At 31.4% G+C, this 14305-nt stretch overlaps 1 pseudogene; it reads left to right on the top strand.

Annotated features, from left to right (window-relative positions):
- The first annotated feature begins 2075 nt into the window (after positions 1-2075).
- LOC110748871 (ubiquitin-conjugating enzyme E2 32 pseudogene) lies at positions 2076-3158 on the top strand (annotated as a pseudogene).
- Positions 3159-14305: the final 11147 nt, after the last annotated feature.

Here is a 14305-nt window from a genome sequence, read left to right as displayed (position 1 = left end):
ACGAAAGACGTTTAATTGATTAGCAGATGAGATGAGTGCAACCAAGCAAAAGCAGCCACACAAATCCAGCAAAAACGACCAAGCAATACAAGCCATCCAAAAGCTAGTAAAAGCCCTAGGGAGGGGAGAGGACAAAAGCTGACACAATGCTTATGTGAGCAGTTAATTTAAATAACAAAAAAAATAAATCCAAAAATTCAGAATTTTTAAAAAATAAATACATAGCCATATTATTCACTTTCCACACCAAAACTCTATACAAATTTCTCTCCTCATATCTCATATGAAAAGTGGTTGCGCTTGGGTCGCCATGGTAATGGGTGGAAAACTAACAAAAAAAATTACAAGGAGCAAACACTATTCACATAAATAATAACAACCCTTGTCTCCTCTTGCCTTTTGCTATGGCAAATGGGTGGAAATGCTTTTAAAGGGAAAGTATTTGATATTCCACATACCAAACACACCGAACCGATTATTCGATTTGATTTGATTAAGTCAATAATTCTTTGAGTTCACAATTTTTTCGACCCAGTCCAAACTGAAAACAATGATTAAAAGAGTGAGTTATAATGCTAAGCAAGCAAGCAAGCAAGCTTGCATTTCTCAAGTTGTAGTTGACTATAACGCTGAGTCGTCCCATTTGCCAATCCAAACTTGATTTGCAAGAGGTTCTGTTTACTGCTTACTACAATGCATCCTTGTTAGCCTATGAGTTAGGATAATTACTGATTGTCAAACGAAAATGAAGAAAGAATGGTGCTACTATATATATACATAAATCAGATCAAGCAAGCATATTATCATTGAAAAATTAGTGTGCACCATTTTTATTTAGAAAATGTAGATTAAATACTAATATGGACACTTCGTTTCGTTTAACAAAACGTTAGTGGAAATCGCCAATATATAATATCACGAACAACTTACACTTAAATATATTCAGTTCCATCTCTTTGAACCATTAACGAAAAATAAAGACTTAGTTTCAACAATTATAACCTTGCCGCTCTGTTTATCTAGTGATTAGTGGTTTTCTTTTGATTGAATTATAAATGCAATACTAGAATTTCTTTATTAGAAACCCTATCAATCTAAATTGTTGCTCGTGATATCTTTCAATTACAGAAGTGTATTAGAATAAACTGTGATTCCTATACATATCCACAATAATACGTGCAACCACCACCTCGAGGGGTAGGTAGAATTTTAAGATTTCTTTTTTGTCTTATGGAAATAATTTTTATATTTTTAACTACTTCAAATTAATTTAATTTAATCGAGGGAAGGGATTCAACAAGCTGAGTCTTAACCAATTAACCTATAAAAAAATATAAAAATATTTTTGGTATTAGTAAGTATTCATGAGCACAAACTGGCAAAGACAGCCGCCTAGGGCCCCCAAATTGGGAGGGCCCCAAATTTGTATAATATCCTATATATACATACCTATTATTTGAGAATAGATATCCAATCTGGCTTTTATCTGCTTTTGTATCTTATACCTTTTTGGTTTTTGAGTACAACAAGCATTATGACCAAAATCTTTATACCTTTTTGGGTTTTGAGTACAATAAGCATTATGACCAAAAAAAGATATCCAATCCGAAGCGTTCACATCAAATCACGATCCAAAATTGAAATACGGAACCTTCCGCAAGCTCTATATATATAAACAAGCTTCACAAAGTACTAATATCTTACCCGAGTCTAGCACCAAATCCTTAATTCCCAAATTAGCTATAATCCCCAACCCTGAATTCCCAAATTAGTCTCACACACTCTCCCTCTCAAACCCTACCACCACTCCGCCGGTGCCGATCACCTCCTACCGCTGCAGCAGCCCTTGTGTTGCCAACGCCTCCCATAATTTCAAGTGAGTAGAATTTATATTTGTAATGAAATTGATATGTGAAGTGTTTTTATGGATTAGAATTTATTAATATGATATTGATATTGATTGATGTTGTTATTTTGGATTAGAGTTTATAATTGATCAATTGCTATGTTTTATTTTATTTATTTATATTGTTATGTTGATAATGTGTTTCGACAGTGGACAATTGTTGTTGAAGGTGAAAACGTGGTATCTGAAGAAACACCAACAACTAAGATCTGCATATTTGCTCTGCATGAGGAGCCCTACTTATGAAGTTAAACAGCGCAGGCTCTGTTTCCTCTCTCGGCTTCCGCTTCGTATTTTGAGAATAATTGTATACATTTAAAGTAAGTTTTGTTAACCGGAACGGAAGAGCTGGTTGTGTATCCACGCAGACGGAATCGGATCGGAGTGTGATAGCAGAGGACAAGTGCAGCATGTAGGGGAGTGAAGCGGTGATGCGGATTCAAAAGGAGTATAAAGAGATTGAAACCAGTCTCGCCGTCGGTTTCGTGTGCCGCATGCTCAGGTATAACCCATTTACATGGCTATTTGCATTCAGAGGCGGTAGGGGAACTGACTTCGAGTGTGGGATTTTTCATGGGCTTATCCAGTTTTCGGATTATTACCCATTGGAGCCTCCTTCAATCATGCTTTTGTCGGAAAATGGTCGCTTCAAAACCAAAAGCAAGATCGGATTGAACTGGCAGCCATCATGGACGGTGCCAGATGCTTTACTTGCACTTATTGGTTCAATGGACAGCTACCCAGATGGTGAATTGGGTTCAGTATAATACAATAAAGAAGAAAGGCATGTCCTGGCCATGAAAGCTCGTGCAGAAGCCCCAAAATATGGCACTGCTGAACATCAAAAGTTAATTGATGAGAATCATAAAGATATGCTAAGCAAGGCACACCCTCTTCCTGTTCCTCCTCAACTGAGCCCTGTGCATGAGCATTCCCAAAATGATGGAGCCAATAGAACGCACGGCACATGCGGCGGCTCAGTTGGCAACAACAACGTTAGTGGGAATATAATTATTGCTGCCAATTCCGACGGGGTAGGAGTTTTGGATTCTATAAATGAGTACTCCAGAGAAGGCCCCAACCCCAAGAAACCAAAAGTAGATGTCGGCGAAGAGTGATGAACTAACTGAGGTGATCAAGTTCTGTAGCGTAGGCCTCTTTTTGTTAATGGAAGTTAGTTGTAATAAATTGAAGGCAATTGGCATTCTAGTTTACGGCCGTGATTTGATTTCAACAACTTTGTTGTCATAAGCTTGAGAGAGAGTACTGAATATTGCAATTCTGGGCTCTTGCATTTATTCTTCTTTCATATTACAAATCTTCGGGCAATAAATACCCTAGGGCTTATTTTGATTCGAAGTATGGGCTTGCTACGAATTATTGTTTTCTTTTTCCCCATGGCGGGCTACAAGCCTTTCTGGGCAGTTTAGGGGCATCTTGTTCTTTTTGGCCCTTTGGCAACTCAGATGAAATTTGGTTGAATTACGACCCAACTCAAAGTTTAAACGAAATGTCGTTTACAAAAATACTTCAAATCAATCACAACTAAAACGCCATGGTTTTCATAAGATCCATGCTGAACCAGTTGCAAATTATAGCCTAGTGCAGTACACTGATGGGAAGGTTGCTATCGACGCAAATCGAGTGAGAAGTAGGTGGTAGTGTTAAAGCAAATAGTGTTGCAGCAACTCTGATGGTTTTCAATAGCTGACATTATTTTCGACGTATTTATAAACAAGAAAAACACACGAGAACAAGACGATTGAAACATTATTTTCCCACAGCTAAACACATGTACCAAGTTAAACAAAAACTCTGCAAGCATTCTATTATATGGAAGCTTCAATTTCATCTCAAGCCACTGCAGCTTCAATTCTATTACATGTACCATTATGATAATGCTTCGCATATAACAGTAAATGATACCCAAACAAATTTACCGGGTCTCCATCCATGAAAGTTTACAGTAAATTAAATAAATAAAAAATTGCAACTCCAAATTACAAAGACTTCTCTTTCAATAAATCAAAATCCCATGTCCTCGATTTTGCTGCTTCAAAAATTGTCTCCCTGCGCAATTGTCTTCGAACTAAATTGCCGAAAGTCTTCAAGGAAATCATGCTGTTAGTATACCTTAACATGCTCGTTTGCCTCCACTCTTTACAATGAAGATAACGAAGAGTATCATAACTGAATATGCCTGGGAGTAATGTTTTAGCTTTGATGTATTTTAATCTAGAACTTCTCCTCTAAGAGGATTGACCAATATGCATTTACCCATCCCTTTAAAGCAAAACAAGTTGCAAAAAACAAAATCTGCTTCGTAATAATGGAGACTGCACAAAATCTGTGTATATCTATACTTGCTTTTTGTGAAGTCGTGCTCGCCTTTGTAGTTCAATGATTGCAAGGCAAAGCGGCTACGGTGGCTAGGAATAAAAGACGAGGTTTGAGTAAGAAGCATAAGTTGAGGTACTTCAACAACAAGATTAAGTGAACGTAGCGTAGCCAAAAATGGGTTATCAACTATATGCTTAGAGAGGTCTTAGATACGCTACGGATGTGACAAAGTGATTTTATCGGCAGTCTTGTAAGGATGTCGATGAGGATATCGTTGGGTAGGTCCATTAAGGTTGGCTTCTCGTTTCCCTTAGCCCTCGACTTCTCCAACACTAGTAACAAATTTGAATATAAGTATTGAACTCATCATATAGATCGTTAATAAGAATTGTATCAAAGAACTCAAGATATTATTAACACAAAATTGTATTATTTATCAAAAATAAAAACACAAACAAGTATCACAGTTGACGTCATCACACAGTTGACGTCAACAATACTTACCTTTGATCAAAAATATTAAAAGATGCGGCATCAATTAATAGAAGATTGATGCATCCGGTTATAAAGTTTCTTCAAACCAGCAACTACCAAGGATTCCCTTCATCCTAGTCCCAGCGACCTTTGGTCAAGAAATAAGAATAGAGTTTGTTGATGATTTGGGTTTGGGCCTTGGGTCAAGCAACTAATCCAGATGAATGAAGCATCTTTGGGGGTGGGTGGGCGTGTGATTCTGCATGTAAGAGTATCTATACTTACTAGGAGTATTGATAAAGGGATTGTAGAGAAAGAGTGCCCCAACAGTGTGTCCTGTGCTGACATTTCGGCTCTTGCTGCCAGAGACTCCACAACCCAAGCCTAAATTCACATATGCTGACTATAAATTGTCGATGCATATTGCAGTCTGTCGATGCATATCTAAAGAGCTTAGGAATTAGGAATTTTCCGTAGTCATTGAATTTGTATTGATTTGCTATACTACTTTTTGGTCTATGTAAATTTAGCCTAGTGTTTGTAAACTCTCTAATACGTAGAAATTTTACCTCATGAAAAACTTATTCTTTAAGTTTATTTACTGAAAGAAAAATCTAGTAAGATACTGTGATGTATTATTCTGTGTTTGCCACTCAATACCCAGCTTTCTTTGAGGGATTGGTGTGTTCCCGTTATCGTTCATGTTGAAGAAACTTGGTTATATATATATATAGTTGATATAGAAAACAGAGGCTGAAAAAGGTTTTGTATTGTATTGATATTGTTTGTATTGGTGTACATAGTTATATACAGGCCTGGAGAGAACTTTACATGGAAACTAATAATGTAGAATGCATTAAAATAGTAGTACATATATGCAAATAATAATTCCAGGATGACTTTCTGCATGCTGAAAGCTCTCATTTGGATGGAGATAAAGTGGCCACGGTATTAGATGGTGTTTCGGACTTGCGGGATTTACAAAGAAGAATAAAAGCTATTGAAAAGCCAATGATGGAAAAGGAAAGGCATTTTTCCGCAAACAGGTAGAAAAGAAATTCAGGGATGGAGTTGGTAACACTATGAAGAAGCGTGAAAAAAATTAGGAATTCCACATCGAAAATTCACACTCCTATTAAGGTGTTTATAAACAAAGCACAATGATGATTTAGTAAGTGCGGTTAACATTGTAGAGTTGACCTAACGGGCTTGGTTTTGAGTTTGGCTTCCATTAATAATAATTAAATTAATCAAAGACTTGGGCCTTGGGCCTTGGGGCTCTTGGGCTCTGGGGAAGTTTAAGTACGACACCAAAACGAAAAAAAGTAATTTTTTTTTTCGCCCATAAGAACTTAAATTAAAATCAGGAGAGGTCTTTTATATATATATATATATATATATATATATATAAAAGACTAAGAAACTAAAGAGGATAAGGTATTGATTAAATTAAAGAAGTGGGCGAAAAAAAGTAAGTAAAGAAACTAATTTTATATATATATTTTTAAAAATAATAATAATAACATAAACACTTCTCCCGACGAAATTTTGTCGGGATAGGTCTATGCTATTCCAAAAGGTCTATCTTTACTATTTAATATACAAATAAAAAAATAAAAATAAAAAGGACCCTCCAAGTTTCATTAGTTTGTATTTTATAGATATTAATTTGCTAGTTTCAACATATCCAAAGTAGATATTAATCAGCCACTGTATAATATTTTCGTATAATTTTTATAACATATCTTATTCTTATCCAATAATATGTGAGAATTATTTGTATAATACGTGAACTCTGTGTGTCTTACTGAAAATTTTGTAAAAAATATGTGTATTAAGCATTAGAAAAATGTACGCCCATGTACAATACGACTATTGTACGTTTCCTTTTAAAAAAACAGTAGATGTATATAGAATACGAATGTATGATTAAAAAGTAGGTACGTACGTACATACATAGATATATATATATATAAGACTAAGAAACTAAAGAGGGTAAGGTATTGATTAAATTAAAGAGGTGGGCGAAAAAAAGTAAGTAAAGAAACTAATTTTATATTTTTTCAAAAAAAAGAGAAAAAAAATAACATAAACACTTCTCCCGACGAAAGTTTGTCGGGATAGGTCTATGCCGGCAAATATTTGTCGGATTAGGTTTCTCCCGACGAAATAACCTCTGCCGACGAAATTTCGTCGGGAGAGGTCTTTTCAAAAAAAATATATATAAACTTAGGATGTTTAGGTTAATTAATTTTTTAAAATTTTATTTTTAGTAATTAAATAATATATTTGAGTGATTTAATTTGTTAACTTAGTAATTATATTTTAATGATTATTTATGAAGTGAATAATTAGTATTAAATATATTAATTAACTTCATGAATTATATTACTTAATAAATAGTAATTCAATTTTTCTTTTTCTTTTTTTCCTTTAATATTCACTAAGTAAATAATAACTCAAACATGATTTCTAATCAAAGTAATTGAAAAAGAGGAATACATATTATGGTACTTAAAGGGTTTGTAGAATAGTATAGCCGCGCGGCTATATCTTTCTTAAAAAAATTTAAAAACTGAGTATAGCCGTGCGGCTGTACTCTTTTTTTTATATATAACAGCCGTGCGGCGGTACTATTTTTATATATAAAGAAAGAGGACCCCAGTCATCTAGCGCCACGTGTCAAGACAATTCTATTTTTTTAAAAAAATAAAAAATACAGAGTATAGCCGGTCGGCTGTACTATATTTATTTATTTTTTTGAAAAAAAGAGGACCCTCCAGCGTTAGGCGCCACGTGTTGATGTAGCAGTTTCGGAAAAATAATCGTAGTAATGCCGCACGGCTATACTATTCCAAAAGGTCTATCTTTACTATTTAATATACAAATAAAAAAATAAAAATAAAAAGGACCCTCCAAGTTTCATTAGTTTGTATTTTATAGATATTAATTTGCTAGTTTCAACATATCCAAAGTAGATATTAATCAGCCACTGTATAATATTTTCGTATAATTTTTATAACATATCTTATTCTTATCCAATAATATGTGAGAATTATTTGTATAATACGTGAACTCTGTGTGTCTTACTGAAAATTTTGTAAAAAATATGTGTATTAAGCATTAGAAAAATGTACGCCCATGTACAATACGACTATTGTACGTTTCCTTTTAAAAAAACAGTAGATGTATATAGAATACGAATGTATGATTAAAAAGTAGGTACGTACGTACATACATAGATATATATATATATAAGACTAAGAAACTAAAGAGGGTAAGGTATTGATTAAATTAAAGAGGTGGGCGAAAAAAAGTAAGTAAAGAAACTAATTTTATATTTTTTCAAAAAAAAGAGAAAAAAAATAACATAAACACTTCTCCCGACGAAAGTTTGTCGGGATAGGTCTATGCCGGCAAATATTTGTCGGATTAGGTTTCTCCCGACGAAATAACCTCTGCCGACGAAATTTCGTCGGGAGAGGTCTTTTCAAAAAAAATATATATAAACTTAGGATGTTTAGGTTAATTAATTTTTTAAAATTTTATTTTTAGTAATTAAATAATATATTTGAGTGATTTAATTTGTTAACTTAGTAATTATATTTTAATGATTATTTATGAAGTGAATAATTAGTATTAAATATATTAATTAACTTCATGAATTATATTACTTAATAAATAGTAATTCAATTTTTCTTTTTCTTTTTTTCCTTTAATATTCACTAAGTAAATAATAACTCAAACATGATTTCTAATCAAAGTAATTGAAAAAGAGGAATACATATTATGGTACTTAAAGGGTTTGTAGAATAGTATAGCCGCGCGGCTATATCTTTCTTAAAAAAATTTAAAAACTGAGTATAGCCGTGCGGCTGTACTCTTTTTTTTATATATAACAGCCGTGCGGCGGTACTATTTTTATATATAAAGAAAGAGGACCCCAGTCATCTAGCGCCACGTGTCAAGACAATTCTATTTTTTAAAAAAAATAAAAAATACAGAGTATAGCCGGTCGGCTGTACTATATTTATTTATTTTTTTGAAAAAAAGAGGACCCTCCAGCGTTAGGCGCCACGTGTTGATGTAGCAGTTTCGGAAAAATAATCGTAGTAATGCCGCACGGCTATACTATTCCAAAAGGTCTATCTTTACTATTTAATATACAAATAAAAAAATAAAAATAAAAAGGACCCTCCAAGTTTCATTAGTTTGTATTTTATAGATATTAATTTGCTAGTTTCAACATATCCAAAGTAGATATTAATCAGCCACTGTATAATATTTTCGTATAATTTTTATAACATATCTTATTCTTATCCAATAATATGTGAGAATTATTTGTATAATACGTGAACTCTGTGTGTCTTACTGAAAATTTTGTAAAAAATATGTGTATTAAGCATTAGAAAAATGTACGCCCATGTACAATACGACTATTGTACGTTTCCTTTTAAAAAAACAGTAGATGTATATAGAATACGAATGTATGATTAAAAAGTAGGTACGTACGTACATACATAGATATATATATATATAAGACTAAGAAACTAAAGAGGGTAAGGTATTGATTAAATTAAAGAGGTGGGCGAAAAAAAGTAAGTAAAGAAACTAATTTTATATTTTTTCAAAAAAAAGAGAAAAAAAATAACATAAACACTTCTCCCGACGAAAGTTTGTCGGGATAGGTCTATGCCGGCAAATATTTGTCGGATTAGGTTTCTCCCGACGAAATAACCTCTGCCGACGAAATTTCGTCGGGAGAGGTCTTTTCAAAAAAAATATATATAAACTTAGGATGTTTAGGTTAATTAATTTTTTAAAATTTTATTTTTAGTAATTAAATAATATATTTGAGTGATTTAATTTGTTAACTTAGTAATTATATTTTAATGATTATTTATGAAGTGAATAATTAGTATTAAATATATTAATTAACTTCATGAATTATATTACTTAATAAATAGTAATTCAATTTTTCTTTTTCTTTTTTTCCTTTAATATTCACTAAGTAAATAATAACTCAAACATGATTTCTAATCAAAGTAATTGAAAAAGAGGAATACATATTATGGTACTTAAAGGGTTTGTAGAATAGTATAGCCGCGCGGCTATATCTTTCTTAAAAAAATTTAAAAACTGAGTATAGCCGTGCGGCTGTACTCTTTTTTTTATATATAACAGCCGTGCGGCGGTACTATTTTTATATATAAAGAAAGAGGACCCCAGTCATCTAGCGCCACGTGTCAAGACAATTCTATTTTTAAAAAAAATAAAAAATACAGAGTATAGCCGGGTCGGCTGTACTATATATATATTTTTTTTTTAAAAAGAGGACCCTCCAGCGATTAGGCGCCACGTGTCGATGTAGCAGTTTCGGAAAAATAATCGTAGTAATGCCGCACGGCTATACTATTCCAAAAGGTCTATCTTTACTATTTAATATACAAATAAAAAAATAAAAATAAAAAGGACCCTCCAAGTTTCATTAGTTTGTATTTTATAGATATTAATTTGCTAGTTTCAACATATCCAAAGTAGATATTAATCAGCCACTGTATAATATTTTCGTATAATTTTTATAACATATCTTATTCTTATCCAATAATATGTGAGAATTATTTGTATAATACGTGAACTCTGTGTGTCTTACTGAAAATTTTGTAAAAAATATGTGTATTAAGCATTAGAAAAATGTACGCCCATGTACAATACGACTATTGTACGTTTCCTTTTAAAAAAACAGTAGATGTATATAGAATACGAATGTATGATTAAAAAATAGGTACGTACGTACATACATAGATATATATATATATATAAGACTAAGAAACTAAAGAGGGTAAGGTATTGATTAAATTAAAGAGGTGGGCGAAAAAAAGTAAGTAAAGAAACTAATTTTATATTTTTTCAAAAAAAAGAGAAAAAAAATAACATAAACACTTCTCCCGACGAAAGTTTGTCGGGATAGGTCTATGCCGGCAAATATTTGTCGGATTAGGTTTCTCCCGACGAAATAACCTCTGCCGACGAAATTTCGTCGGGAGAGGTCTTTTCAAAAAAAATATATATAAACTTAGGATGTTTAGGTTAATTAATTTTTTAAAATTTTATTTTTAGTAATTAAATAATATATTTGAGTGATTTAATTTGTTAACTTAGTAATTATATTTTAATGATTATTTATGAAGTGAATAATTAGTATTAAATATTTTAATTAACTTCATGAATTATATTACTTAATAAATAGTAATTCAATTTTTCTTTTTCTTTTTTTCCTTTAATATTCACTAAGTGAATAATAACTCAAACATGATTTCTAATCAAAGTAATTGAAAAAGAGGAATACATATTATGGTACTTAAAGGGTTTGTAGAATAGTATAGCCGCGCGGCTATACCGTTCTTAAAAAAATTTAGAAACTGAGTATAGCCGAGCGGCTGTACTCGTTTTTATATATAACAGCCGTGCGGCTGTACTATTTTTATATATAAAGAAAGAGGACCCCAGTCATCTAGCGCCACGTGTCAAGACAATTCTATTTTTAAAAAAAATAAAAAATACAGAGTATAGCCGGGTCGGCTGTACTATATATATATTTTTTTTTTAAAAAGAGGACCCTCCAGCGATTAGGCGCCACGTGTCGATGTAGCAGTTTCGGAAAAATAATCGTAGTAATGCCGCACGGCTATACTATTCCAAAAGGTCTATCTTTACTATTTAATATACAAATAAAAAAATAAAAATAAAAAGGACCCTCCAAGTTTCATTAGTTTGTATTTTATAGATATTAATTTGCTAGTTTCAACATATCCAAAGTAGATATTAATCAGCCACTGTATAATATTTTCGTATAATTTTTATAACATATCTTATTCTTATCCAATAATATGTGAGAATTATTTGTATAATACGTGAACTCTGTGTGTCTTACTGAAAATTTTGTAAAAAATATGTGTATTAAGCATTAGAAAAATGTACGCCCATGTACAATACGACTATTGTACGTTTCCTTTTAAAAAAACAGTAGATGTATATAGAATACGAATGTATGATTAAAAAATACGTATGTACGTCCATACATAGATATATATATATATATAAGACTAAGAAACTAAAGAGCGTAAGGTATTGATTAAATTAAAGAGGTGGGCGAAAAAAAGTAAGTAAAGAAACTAATTTTATATTTTTTCAAAAAAAAGAGAAAAAAAATAACATAAACACTTCTCCCGACGAAAGTTTGTCGGGATAGGTCTCTGCCGGCAAATATTTGTCGGATTAGGTTTCTCCCGACGAAATAACCTCTGCCGACGAAATTTCGTCGGGAGAGGTCTTTTCAAAAAAAAAAAATATAAACTTAGGATGTTTAGGTTAATTAATTTTTTAAAATTTTATTTTTAGTAATTAAATAATATATTTGAGTGATTTAATTTGTTAACTTAGTAATTATATTTTAATGATTATTTATGAAGTGAATAATTAGTATTAAATATTTTAATTAACTTCATGAATTATATTACTTAATAAATAGTAATTCAATTTTTCTTTTTCTTTTTTTCCTTTAATATTCACTAAGTGAATAATAACTCAAACATGATTTCTAATCAAAGTAATTGAAAAAGAGGAATACATATTATGGTACTTAAAGGGTTTGTAGAATAGTATAGCCGCGCGGCTATACCGTTCTTAAAAAAATTTAGAAACTGAGTATAGCCGAGCGGCTGTACTCGTTTTTATATATAACAGCCGTGCGGCTGTACTATTTTTATATATAAAGAAAGAGGACCCCAGTCATCTAGCGCCACGTGTCAAGACAATTCTATTTTTAAAAAAAATAAAAAATACAGAGTATAGCCGGGTCGGCTGTACTATATATATATATTTTTTTTTAAAAAGAGGACCCTCCAGCGATTAGGCGCCACGTGTCGATGTAGCAGTTTCGGAAAAATAATCGTAGTAATGCCGCACGGCTATACTATTCCAAAAGGTCTATCTTTACTATTTAATATACAAATAAAAAAATAAAAATAAAAAGGACCCTCCAAGTTTCATTAGTTTGTATTTTATAGATATTAATTTGCTAGTTTCAACATATCCAAAGTAGATATTAATCAGCCACTGTATAATATTTTCGTATAATTTTTATAACATATCTTATTCTTATCCAATAATATGTGAGAATTATTTGTATAATACGTGAACTCTGTGTGTCTTACTGAAAATTTTGTAAAAAATATGTGTATTAAGCATTAGAAAAATGTACGCCCATGTACAATACGACTATTGTACGTTTCCTTTTAAAAAAACAGTAGATGTATATAGAATACGAATGTATGATTAAAAAATACGTATGTACGTCCATACATAGATATATATATATATAAGACTAAGAAACTAAAGAGGGTAAGGTATTGATTAAATTAAAGAGGTGGGCGAAAAAAAGTAAGTAAAGAAACTAATTTTATATTTTTTCAAAAAAAAGAGAAAAAAAATAACATAAACACTTCTCCCGACGAAAGTTTGTCGGGATAGGTCTCTGCCGGCAAATATTTGTCGGATTAGGTTTCTCCCGACGAAATAACCTCTGCCGACGAAATTTCGTCGGGAGAGGTCTTTTCAAAAAAAAAAAATATAAACTTAGGATGTTTAGGTTAATTAATTTTTTAAAATTTTATTTTTAGTAATTAAATAATATATTTGAGTGATTTAATTTGTTAACTTAGTAATTATATTTTAATGATTATTTATGAAGTGAATAATTAGTATTAAATATTTTAATTAACTTCATGAATTATATTACTTAATAAATAGTAATTCCATTTTTCTTTTTCTTTTTTTCCTTTAATATTCACTAAGTAAATAATAACTCAAACATGATTTCTAATCAAAGTAATTGAAAAAGAGGAATACATATTATGGTACTTAAAGGGTTTGTAGAATAGTATAGCCGCGCGGCTATACCTTTCTTAAAAAAATTTAAAAACTGAGTATAGCCGAGCGGCTGTACTCTTTTTTATATATAACAGCCTTGCGGCTGTACTATTTTTATATATAAAGAAAGAGGACCCCAGTCATCTAGCGCCACGTGTCAAGACAATTCTATTTTTAAAAAAAAATAAAAAATACAGAGTATAGCCGGTCGGCTGTACTATATATTTTTTTTTTTTTGAAAAAAAGAGGACCCTCCAGCGTTAGGCGCCACATGTTGATGTAGCAGTTTCGGAAAAATAATCGTAGTAATGCCGCACGGCTATACTATTCCAAAAGGTCTATCTTTACTATTTAATATACAAATAAAAAAATAAAAATAAAAAGGACCCTCCAAGTTTCATTAGTTTGTATTTTATAGATATTAATTTGCTAGTTTCAACATATCCAAAGTAGATATTAATCAGCCACTGTATAATATTTTCGTATAATTTTTATAACATATCTTATTCTTATCCAATAATATGTGAGAATTATTTGTATAATACGTGAACTCTGTGTGTCTTACTGAAAATTTTGTAAAAAATATGTGTATTAAGCATTAGAAAAATGTACGCCCATGTACAATACGACTATTGTACGTTTCCTTTTAAAAAA

Source organism: Prunus avium, chromosome 7 (assembly GCF_965620075.1).
Source record: "Prunus avium chromosome 7, drPruAviu1.hap1.1, whole genome shotgun sequence".
Taxonomy (NCBI): domain Eukaryota; kingdom Viridiplantae; phylum Streptophyta; class Magnoliopsida; order Rosales; family Rosaceae; genus Prunus; species Prunus avium.
This window is presented reverse-complemented; position numbering and strand designations above follow the sequence as displayed.